This window comes from Berghia stephanieae, chromosome 4 (assembly GCF_034508935.2).
Source record: "Berghia stephanieae isolate SIO BIC M18660-M18661 chromosome 4, UCSD_Bste_1.3, whole genome shotgun sequence".
Taxonomy (NCBI): Eukaryota; Metazoa; Mollusca; class Gastropoda; order Nudibranchia; family Aeolidiidae; genus Berghia; species Berghia stephanieae.
The window spans coordinates 76,712,475-76,719,974 of NC_088363.1; the positions used below are offsets into that span (position 1 = coordinate 76,712,475).

A 7,500-nucleotide genomic window follows, 5' to 3' on the forward strand; every position below is an offset into this window, starting at 1 on the left:
TTTGTAGGCACCAAGAACATAATTTATGCAGCAGGAGAGAGCATTGCTATTGGTATTGTCAATAATGAATTGTAACTTGTATAGGGTAATGTCATGGAAGTTGGCTGTAGTGGGATATGAACCTGTGCTTACGCCAACCAGTCGGTTACTGGTTTCATTTCTTTCTCCTCTTTGCGTATTTGTTAGATTTATGGATGGAATTCTATCTTTCACTTCTTTCCCGGTTTTTACAAAGCGTCAATGAGTATCTTCAAAATTTTGTCACTATTTTCATTGTTTATTTGTCCATAAAAATACCCCATAAAATAAAAATAAAAGAAAACAAAATAAATAAGAGAACAAAAAACAAAACAAAAACAAAACAAAAACAAAAACAAAACAAAAACAAAACAAAACAAAAACAAAACAAACTAATAAAAAAAAAAACAACAACAAAAAACAAACTCGTCTTTGAATAATCTTAATTTTTCTAGTGGAATGTGTGCCAAGTGAGAAAAGCAATGGTCCTAAAAGAATAATTTACCTCCCCCCCCCCTTTTTTTTTTTGGATCACTTACATAACATTTGATAAGAGAAAGATTGTATGCATTTCTGACCCAAAATAACTGCTGAGTAAGGAGACTCGAACCATAGACCCTATGGTGTAATCATTAATGTTATCGCTGAACCATCGAATCCTGCTTCACAATACTAAACATCTCTTCCACTTTTATGAAGGTTGAAAATGATTAAAAGTGACACGACCTCGTATCTCCTGCTACATTTTGTATGAGATTTTGCCTAAAAGACAATAAGCTGTCCTCTGGGAAAATGGTCTCCTCAAAGCCATTGAGAAAATACAATTTTAGTTGAGGGTGAAAGCCTTCCTAAGTACCTCTTTACTGTAATGGTGACAATCCTATTGACCTTTTGAGAAACGGATAAGGGAAAAAGAGGTAGATAATCGAGAGGAAAGGAGAAGGGAATTCATTCTTACCAGGAAAAAGCTTTTGGCTTTTTGAAATCATTCGAATTTCTTGCCTTGTGTAAAGTTTTGAAAGAATATTAAACATTAAGCTACATATTAAAAAAATTGCTATTTATATTATTCTTTCTCAATACCAGGACTGTGCTGTTCATGGTGACGATATTGAAGATGATGATGATGATGATGATGATGATGATGATGATGATGATGATGGTGATGATGATGATGATGATGATGATGATGATGATGATACTTGTCATGGTATAGATGTTGGTGGTCATGACGATGACAACGATGTTGATGATGATGACGACGATGCAGATGATGATGACGCTAATAATGATAGTGGCAACAATATTAATACGGGTGATGATATTGGTATACAAACACAAAGCCGAAAACAAGATACCACAAAATAAACTTCTATAGGACACAACATACCTAAATGTTCTGGTCGTGGCCGAGACATCAGCGTGATGGCGACCGTGGAGACTTTTCACAGAACCATATTATCTGTAGATAATGGCGAAAAAGAACAACTATCATTAAAAAGGATCAATGCGCACTGCAGACAAAATGACAATCTTTTTATACTAAAACCTAGAGGTGCCTAAACGAGTCAATAAAATGTATAGTAAAATAAAAGGAGTAAAAATGGATCTGATAGAATATACAAAACAAAGTTGTAAACTACTACTACTACTACTACTACTACTACTACTACTACTACTACTACTACTACTACTACTACTACTACTACTATACTACTACTACTACTACTACACTACTACTACTACTACTACTACATACTACTACTACTACTACTACTACTACTACTACTAACTACTACTACTACTACTACTAACTACTACTACTATACTACTACTACTACTACTACTACTACTACTACTACTACTACACTACTACTACTACTACTACTACTACTACTACTACTACTACTACTACTACTACTACTACTACTACTACTAACTTGGGTAATTTAACAATGATAAAATACCTTGCAATATAACTAGTAATGATAGCAATATACGGCAAAAATTCTTAACCACTTCCACCACCATTACTTCGTTATTAACAGCAGCAACGACAACATTGACAATAATAATAACAACAACAACAACAACAACAACAACTACTACTACTGATACTACTACTACTACTACTACTACTACTACTACTACTACTACTACTACTACTACTACTATTACCACCACCACTACTACTACTACTACTACTACTACTATACTACTACTACCATACTACTACTACTACTACTACTACTACTACTACTACTCACTACTACTATTACCACTAACTACTACTACTACTACTACTACTACTACTACTACTACTACTACTACTACTACTACTACTACTACTACTACCACCACCACCACTACTACTACTACTACTACTACTACTACTACTACTACTACTACTACTACTACTACTACTACTACTACTGCTACTACTACTATTATAAACTTTTTTATGTGGATTTAGAAAAAAAAACCCCATCAAAATTTTAAACCTATAAGCTTGTATATAGCGTATTATTCACAAAATGTGCCCAAATCCCTTCACAAAGAGTCCCAATTCAACAACAACACTGAAGATACACTGTGTATGGCACTCTTGTGTGGCTTTGTAGTCTTGTGGTTTGACATTCCACTTCCAACTTGTTTGGTCCCGATTCGAGTCGGTCTCGATTCGAGTCCCTCTCTGAGCGGCGCAAAGTTGAATCATTGAAATAAGCTCTTTATTAAAAAACTAGAGGTGATTAATTGAGCCAATAACCTTTGACTTTCAGGGCGCATTCCGATCACAAAGCCGACAGATAGGCATTTGACCAATACCTGGGCGGTTCAGCAAAGGGAGCTGGGCGTTTTCCTAACTTTACTGCCCTGCACTGCGGCTGGTGCCTTCTTCTTCTTCCTTTTAAGAATGTATTTTCAATTTTGAAGATTTAACAGACCACAGTATCTTTCTTTCATTGGAGATGTGGGAAACCATAAACTTGGTTAATAATATATTATGTAGTCTATTGAAATTTGAGATTACAAAAGTTCGAGCAATTGTCAGAATTCGCTTTAGATACATATTTTGAATGACGTGATTGATATTGGATGATTTAATATTCTAATCCAAACAGATTCAAGGTGTCAGCTTGCTTCTTCATTATGCAAATCTCGATATAGATGGAAAGAAATTGACGACACTCAGCTTTATGTATTTTTGTTAAAGATAGAGATTTTAATGATTATTTCTCACTAAATTCTATCAATGAGATTGTAAGCGATTTAGGTGTGTCAGTACGTTTTATCTAGCTGGCGGATGTTATGAGTATTTTGCCTGAACGCGTAGCAAAATATCGACAACCTCGGTCATCGCCACCTTTATAGCGAGAATGACTATAGTATCAAATCGATGATAAAACAATGATACACAGTCAGCACACTATTCCCAGATTACTGCTGTTGTGTTAAAGAGATTTTACTGTAGTCATCTATACCATTTTTACTCCACGGGGAATTATCTTTATATCACAACTTGATTTAATGTGAGCAACTTCACTCAGACTACAAATTTCAGTTTCATTTATTCGTGTCTCAATAACGTCAACAAATAACTGGGATAATTAAACAATGATAAAATACCTTGCAATAGAACTGATAATGATAGCAATTATACAGCAAAAACTACGTTCTTAACCACCTCCACCACCACTACTACTTCGTTATTAACAGCAGCAACGACAAAATTAACAATAACAACAACAACAACAACAGCAGCAACAACTACTATTACTACTACTACTACTACTACTACTACTACTACTACTACTACTACTACTACTACTACTACTACACTACTACTATACTACTACTACTACAACTACTACTACTATTACTACTACTACTACTACTACTACTACTACTACTACTACTACTACTACTACTACTACTACTACTACCACTACTACTACTTCTACTACGTCAACAAATAACTGGGGTAATTTAACAATGATAAAATACCTTGCAATAGAACTGATAATGATAACAATATACGGCAAAAACTACGTTCTTAACCACCTCCACCACCACTACTACTTCGTTATTAACAGCAGCAAGGGACAAAATTAACAATAACAACAACAACAACAACAGCAGCAACAACTACTATTACTACTACTACTACTACTACTACTACTACTACTACTACTACTACTACTACTACTACTACTACTACTACTAATACTACTACTACTACTAATACTACTACTAAAGACTAGTAGTAGTAGTAACAGTAGTAGTAGTAGTATAGTAATAGTATTAGTAGTAGTAGTATATAGTATAGTAGTAGTAAGTATAGTAGTAAGTATAGTAGTAGTAGTATAGTATAGTATATAGTGTATATATTATTATTATAGTATATATAATATATTATTATATTATTATTATTATTATTATTATTATTATTATTATTATTATTATTATTATTATTATATTATTATATATATAGTATATATTATTATTATAGTATATATTATTATATAGTAGTAGTAGTAGTAGTATAGTAGTAGTAGTAGTAGTAGTAGTAGTAGTAGTTAGTAGTAGTAGTAGTAGTAGAGTAGATAGTAGTGAGTAGAGTAGTTAGTAGCAGTATTAGTTAGTAGTAGTGTAGTAGTAGAAAGTAGTAGTAGTAGTAGTAAGTGTAGTAGTAGTATTAGTATGGTAGTATTATAGTTAGTAGTATAGTAGTAGTAGTAGTAGTAGTAGTAGTAGTAGTAGTAGTAGTAGTAGTAGTAGTAGTAGTGGTAGTAGTAGTAGTAGTAGTAGTAGTAGCAGCAGCAGCAGCAGCAGTAGTAGTAGTAGTAGTAGTAGTAGTAGTAGTAGTAGTAGTAGTAGTAGTAGAGTAGTAGTAGTAGTAGTAGTAGTAGTAGTAGTAGTAGTAGTAGTAGTAGTAGTAGTAGGATGAGGATGATGAGGAGGAGGAGAAGGAGGAGAGGTAGTTATAGCAGTTATTATTGTTATGCTGGTGTTGGTGGTTATAAGTAGGTACTTGTTTAAGTTTTTTTAGAAACTGGTTTCGTATTTGTCCGAAGAATAGACATCTGCATTAATATTTTTTTCTTGCTCTCTCCATATATTAAGGCATGTCATTCATTGTTTAGTAACACATTCTTGCAAATTAAAAAAACAAAAACAAAACAAAACAAAAAACTTTAATCTTTATAGGATTACAACTCTCTCTATTGAAAATACTGCCAATGTATTTGAGACACTTTATCTTTGGACATTGCTTTGTAGCATCTGAATCGACACATCAGTTCCAGTATTGACGGAGAAAATAAGACTTCGTTATCTTTTAAACTAATCATCTTATTTTTTTTTAAAGAAAAGAGAATATGTGAATCACAGTCTCAAAAAGTTATCATGCTGTGATGATTTAAGTGTTTAAAATGAATTTAATGACAAGAACAATTTAAACTTGGATTCCTTTTCATGTATTATTGGGGATAATTGTTATATTTTCTCGAAACGACAAAAGCTTATATCTCAATTTCTTGTTATTGCGAAAAAGGAAAATGGAAGGAAGACAGTTTTCCAAATCTACAACCAAGAAAGGCCAATTAGCATACAGGCAAAGAATGGCAAATAGCTGAAGGAAGTTGACAGCTTCAAGTACCTAGGAGGTTGGACCCAAAGCAGTTCCTCTGATATTTCTGTCAGAAAAGCATTGGCTTGGAGTGCCTGTCACAAACTCAGGAAAATCTGGAGTTCAAACCTACAGAGGGAAATAAAGAAGAGACTGTTCCTGGCAACGGTAGAGTCAGTGCTTCTATATGGAGCAGCGACATGGACTCTTACTAAAGCCCTTGAGAAGCAACTGGACGGCTGCTACACCCGTATGCTGCGGATGGCCTTCAATGTAAGCTGGAAAGAGCACATATCAAATGAAGAGTTCTACAGTGACCTCCCCCCCAGTGACCTCGAAGATTCAAAAGAGAAGACTGAGACTTGCGGGGCACTGCTGGAGACACAAGGAGGAGATTGCAAGCAGTCTTATGCTATGGGAACCACCTGAGAGAACCAGAAGCAGAGGCAGGCAGAATAAAACTTACATTGACTGTCTGCCAGATGACACAGGAATGGACAACACCCGGGAGCTGCGTACGCTTATGGAGGACAGGACAGAATGGCGAAGACTTGTGGCTCATGTTGGGCGCCCCAAGGGGCGGCCTAAGTAAGTAAGTAGTTAACATCGACATAATACTGTTTTTAGATGATGGGTTATATATATATATATATATATATATATATATATATATATATATATATATATACATACATATATATAATATAAATATATCTACATATGTATAGGATATATATATATATATATATATATATATATATACACACACACACAAGCACACACACACACACACACACACACACACATATATATATATATATATATATATATATATATATATATATATATATACATATATTATTGCTGCAAGGGCAAAACTATGTATTCTGTCGTACTCGGTTAAAACACGGATTATAATTCTGGCCAGAAAATAGGTCTTAAAATATCGATCGAAACAAAATACCCTCACCTTGGCAAAAACTCTCAAATAATATGGGATTTAGCAAAATGATTCGATATTTGAAGGACGAGTTTTCTGGCCAAATTTTAAATACGTGATTTTACAGAGTACGGCAGCAATGTAGGATGTATCACCCAAGGAAGTTTGTATTATGTTAATGATTATATTGTTGATCTAAGATCTGCAGAAAGTTTTCCTGTTTAAAAAAAAAAAGAAAAAAAAAGAAAAGTAAGGGGGGGGGGGGTTATCAGTAATCTGTGAGATTTGCATTGTCTATATCGGGCTATTCACATTTCATCCCCAATTAAACCACATGGATTGTGTATTTTTTTGATATTTTAAACGCTCTAATTTGTATTACTCTGGAAATAATTACAGTCTTTATAGAAAAAAAATAACTACGATATCTATGAAGGAAATGGCTGAGACAGACCTTATTTAACCTAAGGACACTCATTAAATAAGAGAGACGAAAGCCCGAGGAGAAATCACGAAAAACAAATTCAAGTACAGTAATGCCTTATTTACATCCTTGTCTGAGCAAGACTGGTTAAATCTCAAAAGCTCTCGAAAGTCTTAGGGACAAATTGTTAATGCTTAACACGACCGTGACGTGGAATAATAAGATCATTTTATGACAACAGATGTCTGTAAATCGAATTAGAACAATGTGCTTCGCATACTTGATCGGAAAGTTCTTGGGTTCGAATCTGAATGGAAAATTAATAATAAATTAATAATGAATAAAAAAAAATCAACACCGTCATCATTGTCGTTTTGACTTTGCGGTCTTTTTATTAACATAAAATATGTTGAAAATGGTTTTAACTTTAAAATCTTTTGAAAGTTGTTTTGAAAGCTGTAGTCATACCTGTTATATAAAAAAGGATAA

The 7,500-nt window shown here is 33.7% G+C and overlaps 1 protein-coding gene across 1 annotated transcript in view; it reads right to left on the reverse strand.

Moving 5' to 3' along the window:
- The window catches only part of LOC144972097 (uncharacterized), a 75,162-nt gene that overhangs the window by 7,624 nt on the left and 60,038 nt on the right, over positions 1–7,500 (reverse strand). Inside the window, exon 2 of the mRNA XM_078913187.1 lies at positions 1,409–1,480. The gene's annotated coding sequence lies outside the window, so the exon portion shown is untranslated. The remainder of the gene's footprint in view (positions 1–1,408; positions 1,481–7,500) is intronic.